This window comes from Pteronotus mesoamericanus, unplaced genomic scaffold (genome assembly GCF_021234165.1).
Source record: "Pteronotus mesoamericanus isolate MK-2021 breed Mesoamerican mustached bat unplaced genomic scaffold, CSHL_Meso_final scaffold_167, whole genome shotgun sequence".
NCBI lineage: Eukaryota > Metazoa > Chordata > Mammalia > Chiroptera > Mormoopidae > Pteronotus > Pteronotus mesoamericanus.
Genome location: NW_026555308.1, coordinates 28,210,357 through 28,227,885, shown reverse-complemented (window position 1 = coordinate 28,227,885; position 17,529 = coordinate 28,210,357).

Sequence of the window (17,529 nt, the reverse complement as noted above, 5' to 3'; positions counted from 1 at the left end):
GTATTTTTGCCCTTACCATGTATCCCGCCATACCCTCTCCCATCTCCACCCCTCTTCCTCAATCACTTTTAATTTTGGAATGATTTTAGGTTTTCAGAAAAGTTGCAAAGACAGCACAGAGAATTTCTGTATACCTTGACCCAGTTTTCCCTGTTGTTGCGCTCTTACATTACCATGGTACCTTTGTCAACATGAATAATTAATATTGATATGTAACTATTAGTTAAATCTAGACTGTATTCTGATTTCACTAGTTTTTCCACCAATGTTCTTTTTCTGTTTCAGAATCCAATCCAGGGTATCATATGGAGTTTAACCTCATATTTTTTGGAAGCATAGCCAAGATATTAAATATTTCATCTGTAAATATCGAAGTATACATCTCAGGACAAGTACTCTTTTTAAAAATATTTTTCTATTGTTCCAGTACGTTTGTCTCTATTTACCCGCCACCACTCTCGACAAGTACTCTTTTTAATGCACCTACAATGTCACCATCACATACCAAAATATCAATAATTTCTTATTATCATCCATATCAAATTAAATATTTTCTTGTAAATATTATGTCCTTCTTAAAAGAATTTTTAAAAAGATTTTATTTATTTATTTATTTATTTATTTTTAGGGAGAGGGGAAGGGAAGGAGAAAGAGAGAGAGAAAAACATCAATGTGTGTTTTCCTGTCACACGCCTCCTACTGGGGACCTGGCCAGCAACCGAGGCCTGTGCCCCACTGGGAACTGAGCCGGCAACACTCTGGTTCGCAGGCCAGCACAGAATCCACGGAGCCACAGCGGCCAGGGCTATGTCCTTTTAGTTTTTTCCCCCTAATCCTGGATCCAAACATGGCCCATAATTATGATTGGTTTATATGTCTTTAGATTTCTTTCCTTCTCTTTCTTTCCTTTCCTTTGTAATATATTTATTGAGGAAATTGAGTTGTTTGTCCCTTAGTTTTCCTCACCTAGATTTTGCTGGCTGTGCTCTTGAGGGGCAGTTTTACATGTTTCTGTCTCCTGCGTTCCTGTAAATTGGCTCTAGAGCTTAACCAGGTTCATTCATTCATTTGTTCGTTCAATTAGTTTTGGCAAGAATATTTTATATTGGTTTGTTGTTTCCACCAACAGTCACATACTGTCTGGTTCTCCCTTTTGCGATGTTTATGGCTGTTGATGTACTTTATTATAGAGATTGAGAACTGATAATATTGTAATTCTTTTCATTTTAAGAGATGGTGATTATTTATTTAGTTTAACTTCATGTATTTATTTTAGATGGAAGGGAATGGGGGGAGAAAGAGAGGGAGAGACACATCAATGTGTGGTTGCATCTCACATGCACTCTACTGGGGACATGACCTGGTCTGCAACCCAGGCATGGGCCCTGACTCGGAATCAAACCTGTGACCTTTTGGTTTGCAGGCCGGCGCTCAATCTACTGAACCATGAACTGATAAGATTGTAATTCTAACATTTGTTTTTCCTTTGTAAGCTGTACTATTTTTATAAAGAAGATGTTTCCACACTTACCATTTGGCTTTTGTGGCACACATCATATAAGAAGGAAAGATAAATACTGATTATTTACTTTTATTTGCCACTTTTAAAACTAATGAGTTGATCTCTTGGCATCCTCTAATGCTGACCAATTAATTGATAGTCCATAGTCTAGGAAAACAGGGGTTTCTCACATAAAAGAGCTGAGTGCTTGAGACAGAGAGTATTTGTTTAGTATTCCCCACATATAGATATAAAACTGTGAGACATAGAAAAAGGGGACTCAAAAAGAAGTGGGAAGGGGGAGAATTAGGGGAGGCCAGATTAGAGATTGGGTGCTGATGGGACCTGACAAATGGATTCAAAGTCCTGTGTGTGTGTGTGTGTGTGTGTGTGTGTGTGAAGGACACACCTAGGTAAATTTGGGGGAATCAGAGCTGCAGACTTGTGCCTCAGCTCTCTCTGTGTAGCCTGGGGAGGCTTTAAGCTCTTACAAAAGCCTCAAGGTTGGTCTTGTCCTGGAGCAGCTGGTGTTTGTGTGACAGCACAGCCATGACCAAGGCAGGCACTTAGGCAGGGAAGCCCAAGGACAGCCCAATCTCACCCTATGGCTGCAGCGTGGTGCATAGAGGATGCACGGGGAGTAAAAGTGCTAAACAGGCTGGACTGCAGGGCTGGAGGAGGCTTGCGGTTGGATGAGAGCAACAGAGAGCAGCTGAGTGCAATGGATATCCCATGTCCAGACGGGCAGCTTGCACCCAGCAGAGGATGGTGGGACAGAGAGTGGCATGAGAACCAGACTCTAGAATCAGATTACCTGGCCCCAGGGAGAAAGAGACATAGGACTGAGGAGAGCCTAGGCCTGAATTTGATCAGCTACTACCTAAAAGAGATTAAGTTGTTTTCTTTTACCCTGTACCATTGAAATAAATTTAGCACAGAAGCTCCCCTTTTCACACATTAGCAGAAAAACTTCATTTTCCCAATTCAAGGTTATATTCTAGTAAACAAATTTCAGTTAAACAGACATGAAAGCTGTACGTTTAAATCTCTTATACATATATAAGTGGTTCAATGTTTGAAAGGAAGGGGGACAGGGTGGCTGTGCGAGCCAGTAGCTCTGCCTTCCAGGAAGTGGGAAGAGCATGGGTTGGCCTGATGGTTGTAATGTGGGGTGGGGGCGAAGGGTGAAATATGAGTGACTTCCATTCAGGGTTGTGGTTCCTTTCCCCTCAAAAGTTTGCATTAAACACATAATAAGCTCTTGAGGCTTTAACTATGATTGTGAAGTAATGCCAGCTGTAAAACCTTGGTCCTTTCTCTGCTCTGGATGAGGGGGGGCGGGGGGAAGCTCTTAATTGGAATTGTCAGACCTCACTTCCAAATCATGCCTCTTAAATCCTGTAAGTGTATGTTAGAAGGTCAATTCACCCCACAATGTATGTTGGAAGCAACTGGAGTCATTCTTAACTGTTTGGTATAGACAGAATGTTCGTGTCCCTCCCACCCTCACCAAATTCGTAAGTTGAAACCTAATCCGCAGTGAGATGGTATTAGCAGGTGGGCTTTGGTGGGTGATTAGGTCATAAAGATGGAGTCTTGAAGAATGGGATGAGTGACATTATAAAAGAGATCCCAGAGCACTCTTTCTTGCCTTCTGCTATGTGAGGACACAGCAAGAAGTCATCTATGAGCCAGGAAGCAGGCGCTCACCAGTCATTAAATCTGGTAGCACCTTGATCTTGGACTTCCCAGCCTCCTGAACTATAAGAAATAAATTGTTGTTTAAGCCACCCAGTCCGTGATATTTTTGTTCTGGCAGCTTGAGTGGACTAAGAACGTTATTTGCAAGATTCTTTGTATGGATTATCTTTTAGGTCTCTAGGCTCTCTCTCTCTCTGTCAAATGAAGGAAATTTGAATTAATACTTAGACAAGCTGCACCATGAATGCATAAGTCTCAGGCACCTGCCTCATCCACAGCTGTCATGCCATATTAAGTAAAGTAGCCCAGAGGGGTTCTTTCATACTCTGATTGCTATAGTTTATGCCACCAAACCTTTCACCAGGGTAGTAGATAGCAATTGTTTACTTGTTCAGCATTCTTTTTCTTTAAGGAACTTCTTTTCCCCCTTACTCTAACCATGAAGTCCTCATTGGATTTAACGCTCTTAGTTCCTGGACTATCTGGCCAGAGGAATGAATAGTCACATGACCCAAGCCAACCAATGAGAATCTTTCCTTGAGATTTCTGTTTATGTTTTTATTTACAACTGGAGAAAAGAATATTTTCCTCTCTGGTGTCAGAGCTAAGAGGATGTAAGAGATTGGTACTCATGGATTCAGCCTTGAGGAAGTATTTGGCATGCAGAGTACTCTGGAAAAGAGAAACCTATAGAATCTTAGTTCATCTGAGTCCCGATTCCTGTTAACTCTGGGCCTTATATCATCACCTTTGCTGTGATTGGGACATGCCAGACAACAAAGACATCTTATGGCATAAACTAGTTATAACTTACTTTTATTTGTAACCAAAAGAGCACCAATTAAATTATGTGATGGCATATAAGCCAAGGTAATTCACACATGAGCTAAAAACTGGGGAGGAATGTGAAGTGCCTTAGCATAAATTCCTGGCTAATAGGAGTATTTCTCATTGAATGGCTGAATACTGGCCTTACTTTTACTGTGGAAAAATAAATTCTAGATGAATGAAAGAGGTGCGCCAATTGAGTTTAGGTTCTTTCTACAAACATTTTGAACTATTGTTCTGTTTTTCCACGAAGCCCACTGTGTATCCCAGTCCTCAAAGCTCTCTTCTTAGAAAGACTGCAATAAATGGTATTTCTCATGTGTCCTTTCAGTGCTTCCCAAGTTCATCATGCATCTCTCTTCCGGGCACCTACACAAAACCCAACGTAAACAACCAAGGTCAGTGATTCTCAAGGGTACCTTCTGAGTCACCATAAACCTTTCCAGAAGACAGAATTATGGTGTGGTTGGGTCTAAAAACTCCACAGTTAAGTACAAAATGCATCCTGTTCAAGATTCATTTTACTGTATTTTCTTTCAACTTCAAGATTGTACAAGAGTTATTTGGTCAGATGTTAGATACTGGTGGGTGGTCATTGGGTTATATTAATATAGAACTGTGCTAAAATCCTAAAATAAATCGTCAACCTCTAAACAGCTATCCAAGACTCCATTTTTACTAGGTTAAAAAAGCTATTGTCAGTTTGGCTTCCTCCTTCCAGAAATAGATGTCACACTTTGAACTTAAAATATTTTTTGGCTATGAGGCTTAAACATGAAATTTCTTTCTATTTTCCTCTCTGCCTATTTCTCTTAAACTCTCTCACATTTTTCTGGTTGTAATTTCAGCAGCCCTACATTCCCAACATCAAACGGAGGTTAAGTACCGTGTTATTTAAACAAGATGAGTGTATTTGATAATGAGTGAGGAGGGAAAGTGGAGGAGGAATAAAGCAGAGAGGAGCGGCACCTCCCAACAGCAGGGCGAGAGGAGAGAGGTCTCAATGACACCACATTCATTGGTCTACTCAGTAAATATGCTGCTCTCATAACATTATAATTCATCTCCCTAAATTTTTATGTTTCCCACTTTGGAAAACAACCATGTCTAGTATATAATTTTACTCTTTTATTATGACGTTTGAGAAAGTAGCCAAGACTGGTTGGGTTTAATTATCCCCATCAAGTTATTTTAGATGTCAGTTTCTACAAGTCATTCACAAATGGGCAGATGGCAGAAACATGTTATTCCAGAATGACCGGGCTTGGGTGAAGCTAGAGAAAAATGTTCACTCCCTTCTTCAATGTGTGTGGTGTTGTGAATACATGTCATGTATGTTTGCTTTGGTGATCTCATTGCATGGTTTTAGAAGAACCATCAGCTGATTTGTTTTTTCTTTAAATAATCTTTAAAAATGTGACCTGTTTTCAATCAGAGATAATAGAATAATGAATAATTGTTTTGAATTCACCATTTACTGCAATTACTTACTTCAAAGTACTATCTTGAACTTAGTTTGAAATGTTAATTAATGCACTCTGATTCCATGAGGTCATAGCTCATCTGAATGTGGCCAATGGAGAAATGGACTTTGCATTCTTTGAAAATCTCTATTTTGCAGTGTTCTTAGTATTGTAATGATATATCCCTAAACTGTGCATTTTTTCAGGTTACCACATTTGAACAGCTCTGGTCACTAGCATAAGCCTTTAATTACTGCTTAAATATAGATGAGTTTTTTTGAAGGACTAATTATGGGTAAAGAATAAAATAAGCACATATATTTGCATGGCTTGAGAACAAAACACTGAAAACTTATAAAAGTGAAAAAGTTAGTATTCTTATGACAATACTAAATCACATTACATAATTTGATTTCTTCAGGATGTTGATAATATACTAAATAGGATATGATGTTTCTAAGATTTTATCCTACTTGTAAAGTAACAAGTTAGCCTGCTAGTGTCATGAATTTTGGCAGAAAACATAAGACTCCTAGGTCAGAGACAATGAACCATTATTATTCACAACAATAACTGTAGTCAGAGTATTGCATTTGCCCCAGTTCGCTATGATCCAATCTGTACAGAGCTGTACAATGAAAGACAGGTGATACCTGCACCTACAGGAGAGGTACTCTGAGTTCAGGGGACAGCAATCTTTTCTAATGGGCAGTGAAACATGCCTGGACTGGAGAGAAATAGTATCTCTCTTCATTTTACTGGACAATAAACAAACATGCTTGTTTTCTTTATCTTCTCTGTCTTCCAAGACCTCCTGCTATATAAACATCCCTCAAAGTATAGTCCAAAAAATGGCAGTTTGGGTTGGCTCTACTCCTATGATGTGTGGAAATGGGAGAACCAAGAACTGTTTTACAATGGATAGTGTACAGAAATATAAGTTTCTTTATTTCTCTGTAATTACACTGAACTGAACTTCGGAATCTCCATTTTATATTGTGGAAAACTTAAACTTGTCAAGGTAAGCCCAGTAATTTTTGGCTTAAAATATATTTCTCTTTGTTATAAATTTCAGATTCTCATACTGTTATTTGCCATTCCTTTCAGGAGTAACAATATATTATAGTAGCCAACACTTGAATTGTATTTATGCTCATCATATTTTATGCTCTTCACATAAATCAAGTCACTTAATCCCATATGTAGGCACTATTGTGGCCTCTATATGTGTGGAAATTGAGGCACAGGGAAGCTATGTTGCTCAAAATCACATAGCTAGTAAGTGCCAGACCTGGAATTCTGAACACGGGGTCTCCAGAGCAGGTGCGCCTAACCTGTGCTATGTTACCAGTCTGCTTTCTAAGTTCTCTGGGCTCTCTGTGTTCCTTGGGACTCTGCATCAACTCCAGATTTAGTCCAGTCCTCTCTGGCGTCCACTGTGGTGTCCTGTCTCATAGCATCATCTCTGTCAGCTCAACTGCCAGTCTCTTATGAGACTATTTGCCAATTCCCACCTACCTAGACCCTCTCTCCAGGGATTCAAAACTCCATGCTGATGTGGGGAGACTGGTCTGGAGGTCTCCCTCCAAACCATCCACCTAAAACACACCTCCGTTATTGCTTTCCTAGTACTCAGGTGCCATATCAAAAACGTGGTTCGAATCTCAGCTTTGCCACTTATGAGCTGTATGACCTTCGGCAGTTTGGCTCCCTGTACCACAATTGCTACAGCTCTGAAGTAGAGATAATGATACTCTATTCCTCAGAGGGTTGCCATAAAGATTAAATGAGTTATTTTATATTTGGCAGGTAAAAGTGCTACATTAGGTTATACCCAAGAGTAATGGCAGAAAAACAGTTTTAGAGTAAGGACCTGACATACAATTTACAATTTATAACAAATAAAGCATGTTCTAAGTTAGATGTGGCTGAGTTATCTGGAGAAGTTTGTTTTCCACCATAAAAATCAAGGCTACAAAGTTTGTTTCAGTTTAATTAAGAGATATTAATAAAGAAACTTTCATTTCTGCACACAGTCTTGCAAATTGTTGTAGTTGTGAAGTTCTCTTTGAATGTGTTGTCTCTTAAGCTAGAAAACAATCTCTTCTTTTCTGGTGTTCTGCTATGTACTTGACATTTCTACACTTTTATAACATTTTGATACATTAATGGGGCAGGAACAGGACTGTTCTCAGGCACCTACTGATATCTACACTTTTAACACATTCCCTAAGATTCTTCTTTTATCATCGACTGAATGAATTTTTATTTAATTTTGGTAGAAAATCGTAGGTCCTTATGGCCTACCACCTTCTTCCCATTGTGTGATTTAAGGTATATAAACACTATGACTGAGTGTTCAAAATGTTGTTTCTTGATATTAAAACCCAAACTCTAGGGACTGAGAATCCCACGCCCCCAGCCCCAACCATTTGACTCTTGCAGTTGAACAGTACAGCTTTTTAGACTTTCTCCAGTGTATATTTACAAAACCTCTCCAGCCACTGAATTCACTTCTTAGCTCTGGGGTATGTGCCCCTCTGTGAGGCAGTGACCGTCACATACTTATAGGTGGGGTACTATTGGCAACAAACAAGAGTTGGGGAGAAAACCCCAGACAGTCTCTCAAAATACATCACTTAATTTATATGAACTGTTTCAGTCTCCTAAACACTTTGGCATGTTTTAGAAAACACTAAAGGATGGTGATTCCAACTTAAAACCTAATCTTCAGTTCTTTTATCCATTTGAGCTTGCTAAATTAAAAAAAAAAAATCACTTAGGTCAATGGTTCCATTTTCTGTTTTGTTTTCTTTTTCTCTGAAAGCAGGGCCAGGACAAGGCCAGAGTTAATGAGGCCAGGCAGTTACTTGCCTTGGGCACAAAATTTGCAAGGTACCAAAAAATAAGAGTATTGAAACAGATATTTGGGGTTGGACCAGGGAAAGACCAATGAGGTCAGAAACATCAAGATAAATCATGTTTTAATGCAATATTTAAAATTAAACTTAATGTAAAAAATTCATGATGAACAAAACATCAAAAATTTGAATAAAAACACTATCAGTATTACTGATTTTTTCTTTTGCTTAAGGCTCCAGTACCTGGCTGGCGATGGTAACATTACCGATTCTGGGATTCTCTTTTCTGCTATTGTCAGGCGACCGAGAGTGTCCTTAATGCTTGTGGTGGCTGGGACAGCAGTGAGAAAGCTTCCAAACACTGATACCGGAGCGCATGAAATCTTTGTCCTTCTAGTTATCTTTGTGGCATGGCTAGTTTCTATTCTTTGTAACTCTTCTTGAGGACTATAAGATAGATGATATTTTTTTTGTTGTTTGAAATGCGTGTCAGTTTTTTTTCATGCTCTTTGTCCTATGGAATTTAAGCAACTAAAGATGTTTTCTTATGAGCTTTTCTACCTTATTACCTTATTATTACTTAACAAATATAACTACCCGCCCCCTTCTCCCTGGTAATAGAAAAAACAGCCTTCCCTTGAAAGTAGAATGATGTTTTCATGGTTTTCTTATCAAGCTGGCAAAAAATAAAACAAAACAAACAAACTACTAGTAGCACTTTAATAGTAGAAGCCAGTGAGGTGCTAACATATTTGAGATAATCATGTTGGTGTTACACTATTTCTTCAAAACTGAAACCAACCTTGGTGCAACTAAGTGGTTTAAAACTTGGAAATGGCTCTCTCTTTCTTTCCTAAACAAGCACCATCTAAGAGTATTGAAACAGATATCTGGGGTTGGACCAGGGACAGACCAATGAGGTCAGAAACAGTGAGACCAGAAAAAAAGACAAGTGGGGAATAATCAACAGGAAATGACATGTGCCCTCCTGTGACTTTGACCCCAAGGGCCAACTCTGAGGGCATCGTGAGGTAGGTTGGGGGAAGGGTGCGGAAGGAGAATGTCTCAACTGGGACCCAGGTTCCTGGTATGACCCAACTAATTCAAAGGGTTCCTGACACCCAGTCTGACAGACAACTGGGTGGAAAGAGGCTCCTCCCACCTCACTTTTGTCACAACAGCCTTTTTATTCCAGCATCATGCGGGACTGCTTGTAAGAGCATTTGGATACATGGCATTTTCTGCAGTGTTACTAGTGGGAGGAGGAGGAGGAGAATCTATTTGCTGCACAGGCAGTTTTTGTGATTTTAATAAGACTCTCCCAGCCCCTTCAAACCCAGCCCTGTGAGACAGAACACACACTCTCGCTTGTTACCACTCGCCTCCTGGCCTCTGGGATTCCTTTCTCTTTAGCTGTGTTTCTCAATCCTTTGTATCTCTCCAAGGCAGAAGTAGCAAAAGCAGCAGGAAAATGGCAAAGGAATACAGGCCTGTGCTGTTTCTGGAACACATGGAGCTTGTGTCCACACTCTGGAAGTAGAAATTCTGCCTTAAGAAAAATATTCCACTACAGGGATTTTTGTCTGCTTTCCAAAACACACAAAAATGGATGAACTTAATATGTAGGCACCCAAGTGCCTGACATGTAGATGACCCTGCCTAAAATGACTATCCACAAAATAAGAATGTAAAGGGCCCCCCCCCCCCCGGCGCAGAGAACAGTGGCTTACCCCACTCCCTGACTAGGACAAAGACATAACACATGGAGATGATCAAGAGGGTCGTGGCAAAATTCCTGCTTCTTCTAGGGGGTAATTCCTCCCTCTCTTCTCCCATTCATCAAAGCATTTCGGAGGCTAGGTAATGGAGACTGAGAGTTTTAAGAATAAGCACTTGGTTTGCTCACTCTTTTTGGAAAAAGTCAGTCAGTCGCAATGTTCGGTGTTTTTATTATTTGCAGAAACAAATTTCTTGTAGCATGCTTCGCTTCTTTCTAATCAACATCCTCCAGCGTGTTGCTGGACCTTGTCCTGGGGACTCTATTCCATATCCTCTCCTCTAATATATTCATTCATACACCCATGGGATAGTAGGTCATATTACGTCCATATTTTTGGCACCATTTGGAGAGGACATTAGAAAGCAAGGGACAGGAAATTTTTGAAAACACATTTTCATCCTTTCTGTAATGTCTTGTAAAAATAGACATATCTGCCTATGCAAGGAAGGGGTGGGTTCATGTTTTCCTCCAATTGCTGAGAATGAATGAGGTTTTTTATTGGGCTATTTGGACTGCTCTTCTCTGATAAATGGAGCCTTGTGGGGTTTATTCAAAGTACTAGCAGATTTTCTCTAAGATGTGCAATTACAAATTCTCCCAATGAAAACCTGTATGACCCTTTGCAAATGTATTACAAAAGGGTTCTGAGAAAATTATAGGAAATTCACTGAGCCTTACCAGCCTGATCATGTGATCTTCCGCTGAGTATTTTTTTTTTTTTTTTTTCAGGAGGAGACTGATATTTGTAGTATGACGCTTACTAGAACAATACATTGAAAAGGAAATTGTTTCCTTTCCTATATTTTAAGAATGTTCCCTTTTGGCAGTACATAACCTCTTAAAAATGATCTTGCTTTAAGATAGCTAAAAATATATCATTTAGTGCTTTTTGTATGAATGTGGGGCTGATGGATTTAGATCCCAGGGATGGATTGCAGGTTTTTCATTACCATCAATCCCGTGTCACATCAGCAGCATGATGGAAGCATTTTGATAGATAACATAAACTCATTAATCACCACTCTCTTAAACTAAGTACCATAGAAAGAATTTTAAATGTTCCACATTCCAACATTTGTGAATGCCTCCCCTTTTAAAAATGCCATCCTTTATTAGTTCATGCTGTTTAAGATAGCTTGCGTTAACTCCATGAAAAGAGACTGTGTATCAGGGAAGAAAGGGCTGGAAAGGAGGAGGGGGAAGGGAAAAGAGGCAAGAAGATTAAATTCCGTCTTAAATCCAAACACGGGCTAGATTGCACGCTGGCATTAACGTCTTCGTCCTCCCCCAGAGAATGTTGGCAGACTTCCAGTTTATTAAAACAACAATCCAGTGCTGATCTTCTCTCTGTATACACAATGCAAGGACGGATCATTTACTCAAACAGAGCTGTTCACTGAGGTATAAAAGCAAAAATGCATTTCAGGAGAGGTTGTTTATGACTATTGTGTAAAGCACTACACTGCTGTGTTTCATACAAGTAATGCGGATCATTATTAAGTAAAAAGAGAAAGCCACATTGTTATTCTAAAAGCAGTAAGTACACTTGGTGTCCAGGCATTTAATGATGCTGCCTAAGCTTCTGAAGCTGTATGAAATACAGGTATGTGTTCCTTTAAAAAAAATTTTTACCCGCCAAACAGATGCACTAGGGAACGAGTCTTCTCCTATAAAATATTCCCCTCCCCCACCCCTGGAACAGTGCATCTCAGGGTTTATTTTACTGATGGGTTCCCCTGATGCACGTAGCACTTAGTATCTGTGAACATCCAACTTTCTTGGCACACATTTAATGATAAAAATAAAACTTATCTCTTCACACACTCATTGTCAATATATGGGTGTTTATAAAAGAACAGTAATGCACTCCCAGACATATATCTTAGTGTGAGAACACTGTCATGTTTCTTTTGTCACATAAAATTATGTAATTCAACCAGCAATTTTCAGGGTTACAAGTTCTGCTGGGTTCCTAAAGAGCAGTGACAAATGTCAGACAAATAGACTTCACACTGGAAGACCCATCTCAGGCAGCAGAGCTGGCCTCGGGGATAACAGCCCGTTAAGTGGGCTTTGTTTCCAGGTAGCATTTTGTAAATCCCAATCTTTGATAATGACACAGTGCATTGAATGGTGACTGACTGAATGGTTGTTGAATTTTAAGATATGATTCAGCATACCACTGTGAGAACAGAGCACAATAACATTAAACACCAGATGGTATTTCAAAGCCAATCAGATACACAGATTCCTTTTTCTTTTCAACAAAAGATTGGCAAAGTCTCTCCTTGAAAAAAAAATTTTTTTAAAAGAAAGAAGAAAAAGAAAGAAAAAAGGTAATGGGAGGGTGGGGTGGGGAGGGGGAAGCCCATTAAGATAAATGGGATGATTTGGTTTTGTCTTGCTTGACTATTATAGGAAAGCCATCTGAATGGGTCACATTACAAACTAGACTCCAGATCAAAGGATAACTACTGCGGCGGTGGGTCAAACGGATCTGAACTGTGTCAGCCAGATCAGCATGAAACCCTAAACTGTGGGCCAAGAAAACATGTCTCTCTCAAACTGAGACTTGACCATACCAATTAACCAAAGCATTTGCCTCTTTGCTTCAGAGGAAATCTGAGAGGCTTTCATTGGTTAGGCCACTGTGTGGTCACACATGACAGAACAGGATTCTTGTAATGTAGCTAATATTGTTGGGTTCATGAGTAAAATTAAACTGTTCACCAAAAACTCACTCAAGAGCTGCTGCTCCTTCAGTAGCAATTTAGTGAATAAGGAGGTGAGTGAAACACAATTTGCACATCTGCGATGCTAAAAAACACTGAATTCACTTCAGGGAAATCAGAGCTTGGGTCGTTCTGAATGTGAGGACAATGGCACAGAAGGGAAGTGTGAGAGTTAATTTTATGTGTCAGCTTGGCTGGGCTGCAGTGGTCAAACGTTTTTCTGGATGTTTCTTTGAAGATGTTTTGTGATGAGATTAAAATTTAAATTCATTAACACTGAAAAAAGCAGAACGCCCTCATCCAGTCGGTTGAACGCGTCAATAGAACAAAGACCAGACTTCCCACAGAAGGAACCCTTCCAGCAGATGGCCTTTGGATTGTATGGTAACTCGTGAGTACAAGCCTGCCGGCACTACCCCATCAGATTGTGGACTTGCCAGCCTCCACGATCGTATGAAACAATCCTTAAAAACAAATTTCTCTCCCTGTATATACACATCCTGTTGGTTCTGTTTCTCTAGAAAGCCCTAATACAGAGAGGTACATAAATATTGAAAGCCCACAACACTTTCGCATTTGAGAAATGAATGAGCTGGTCTCAATGGTCTCAAAGATCTGCCCCAGGGCTGAGACTCTGGAATAGCTGATGCTGGAATAACATAGTGGCTAAGGACTCCAACTCCGGAAGGAGCCAGATCTGGGTTGGAATTTTGGCCTTGCCGCATACTAGTTATATCACTTGCACAAGTTCTTTAGGATTTTAAGGCTTTCGTTTCCTTATTTGTAACATGAAACAGTAATTCATACCTCTGGGCTCTCTGAAAGGAGGTGGATTAAAAAAAAAACCCCAAAGATTTTAGAAATTACAAAACATGGGCAAAGGGGTATAAACTGCAAAAGACCCTTCCCCCCTTAACTTCTCTGTGAGAGGAGGTTTGGTTATGAATCTTAGGTCATCCAAACACAAGAGGCTGTCCTCAAGTTAAAGCCACCTGAGAGATACAAAATAACCTCAATGCAATGGCTCCACCAGGCTCAGCTCACCACCTTCTCCCACCAGCAGCACTGGGGACGTTGTAGGAATCTTCACAAAGGAACTGTGGGCTTTATGGGGGGTTTTGGGCTCAGAGGGGAAGAAAGTGAGTAACTTGAACAAGATGTTTTGGTTTAAAGATACATAACCAAGAAATGCTGAGAAAATTGGCCTGGTCATGGCAGAGTGCTTTTGTCCTAAAGGATTAATCTCCGACATTCTGTAAATTGGTCACTTATTTGGGTTATCGAATCTCATATTTCCACAATGAAGATACATCTTCGAAGTTCGAAGGACTCTTTGGAATCCGTTTAACTGAGGGCACCCAGGAATGGACAGTTTTGACTTGGGGATACAGTGTCTTCGTGGAGCAGAGGACTAAAGGCCTGGAGGGCTGGCTTGGAGGGGAGAAGGGAAAGGGACAGGGGTCCTTACACAGCTTCAGGGTTGGTGGCATGAGGGCACAGGGAAAGGGCCTTGGGAGGTAGGAGAGGCCTGCGGAAGGAATATGGGGAATGCCAAACCACACTCTATTTCAAAACTCAGCCCAGGGCCAGCCCTGTGCTCTCCTCTTCCTCCTGGCCGCACAGCAGCCCAGCTGCCAGGAGCCAGATGACGACGGTACACAAGACCAATACATGTCACAGAGGGTTAGCGGGCCAGCCTGGGACACTAACCACTGCGTTTAAGTTAATCCAATGGAAGACAAGTTCTAAATTCTATATTGACTTATAACCTACAGCAACCCAAAACAACAACAACAAAACCCCTGTCTGGTAGGGCACTATCCATGAAAATAAGGATTTACATAACAAAAACCAGGAAGTTGATTACAAAAGCACACTCCTTGCAGGTTTGGATTCGCCATAAAACCCACTTAAAAAGAAAATTTTTTAGAGATATAAAATGTGACTTATGATTTTCATGGAAGTTTCCATGTGGTCATATTAATTATACAGAGGGATGGAAATTATAAAGTGGCTTCTAGGAACCACGGACTTTATGTTTACTTATTTTAATCTTCACAACAACCTTATTAAGTTGTTATTTTTAGCCCTATTTTACAGATATGAAAATTGAGGTTCAGAGAGGGTAGGTCATTTTATTTAAGACCACACAGGCAGAAGGTGGTGGGGTACACTTTTCTGTCTCTAAAACTTATGCTTTTCTCATTCTACCATTTGTATCAGAGGAGTCTTCTATAATGAAAACTTAATACTCAACCACAAGTTCCCTTTATTTTTTCTTTTTATTTCTCAGGGCAGGTTGTGGTTATCTATGCTACTTAAAATGTAAAACCTGATGGCATACAACTTAACAAAAAATGCGAACAGCCCAATTAAAAAATGGAACAAAGGACTTGAATAAGTATTTCTCCAAATAAGATACACAAATGGTCAACAAGTTCATGAAACGATGCTCAACATCATCTGTCACTAGGGCAATGCAAATAAAAACCACTGTGATGTACCACTTCATACGCACGAGGACGGCTATGATAAAAAGAAAAAAGAATATAGCAAGTGTTGGTGAGGATGTGGGGATGATGGGAATGTAAAACAAAGCAGGTTTGTGGAAACCAGGTTGAAGTTTTCTCAAAACGCTAAATACAGAGTTACCATATGATCTAGCAATTCCACTCCTAAGTATATACCCCCAAAGAATTAAAAACAGGCATTCAAGCAAGTACATGCACACACATATTTCTGGCAGCACTATTCACAATAACCAAAAGATGAAAACAACCCAAATATTCATTAACAGATGAATAGATAAACAAATTGTGGTCTATCCTTATGAGGGAACATTATTCATCCATAACAAGAAATGTTACAACATGAATGAAACAAAAACATTATGCTGAGTGAAAGACACCAGACATAATAGGTTATATATTATATAATTCCATTACTAAGAACTATCCAGAATAGGCAAATCCATAGAGACAGAATGCAGATTGTTGGCTACCGGGGGTTCGGGAGAGAGAAAAAGAGGGCATAAGTGCTTAATGGGTATGGGGTTTGCTTTTGTGGTGAGGAAAATGTTTTGGTACCAGATAGAGGTGGTGGTTGCACAACATTATGAACGTACTAAATTCCAATCAATGATTAATAGTATTTTATATGAATTTCACCTTGGTTTTCAAAAAAGAAAAAACTAAGGTCTGTTGAATGTCCTGGTTATACCAAGAACAGGAATTGGAAAAGAATTACTCATTCATGTTTCCAGACAGATGGTCATGGAAACAAATAGCCATAGCAAATCTGATGAATTCACCACCCAAGTGAACTGAAGAAAATGTGCCTCCATCCGCCTTACCAGAGACTGTTTCTTTGTAGACAGCCCTAAATACCCTCCTGGGGTAAAGCAGCTCCCAAACATGAAGTCACCACTTAACAATGATGGTGACATGGCTTATCACGTAAAAAATTGGACCATCTTTCCTTGCTGACCATTCCCTTCCCTCACTAACTTTTTTCATCATTAAGCTGCTAAATTTGGTTACACGGCGGCCCTGTTTAGAATGCAAGAGATGCCTGTTTTCATGTCTGATTATAGTTCGGGCTGCAGGCATCGAAGCTTTTCTGTGGGAGCCAATGGCCCAGTTTGAAGTAAATAATAAGCTTTTTACTTAATGCCGTATCTCTCTTTTCAGCTGCAAACAGTCTCCATCCTTTTTTTCCCTCCAGGGTAGGGCACACTGAAATTCTACTTTCAGAAAGATGAGGGTGTCCAAACCCCCGCCGGAGATTTCTAATGCTTATGGAGCACATCACGTAGAAGCAATTTAGATGACAAAAAAGAGCACTCTTTAGTCCAGATTTACACTGTGTTCCTATTCACCGCCACATCAGCAAACATTATAAATGCCTTGCCTGAGTAATGAATGGTTTCTGAGTGAGTTTCTGGGCTGGCAGCAGGTTTGAAATTCTATAGAGTCAGGCAAGGGAGACGGTGACTAGGGTAGACTTACGGGAAAGGATTAATGAGGGGGTGCTGGCTGAACATACTGCTCCACTGTTCTCTCAGTCACTAAACTGAGGACTCGCTGATTTTGCCTCCAGGACTGCACTTTTATAACTTAAAACAAGCCTCTTTAAACAAATCTGCATCAGGCAATGTGTCAACACTTCATTGGTTTCAATAGAATTAGTTTTCTAAATGCTCTTTTCTGAAGCAATTTTTGTACTTGAAAATGCATTACAAGGAACATTTACTATAACTACAGTACAATGATATAGAATATGACAAGTAGGGTTTTAATCAGTACAAGCTGCAACACTGAACACAGTTCCGCACTGATCCTCCCTCTTCCCTCAGCATCAGTGTTAATAAACCCAGGAACTTGAGGTTATTTTCTCTGGTATTTGCTGTAAATAACAGCCAGGACCTTAATTGTATTTGCCCAGAATGATCTAGGCTAACAACCTTCCAAAGACGCCTAGGCAGGTTCTGAATTAATAGCCTTACATAACTTGGGCCCTTTATGTACGGCACGCCAAATAAACCACAAGATTGTTCTGCTAGCTGAGAGATAACACACCAGGGCCTGAACAAAGTAGGGGAAACCACACGTCAGCACTCCGTTAGACCTGCCCCGGTCAAACTCAAAGCACAGCTAGAAGCAGC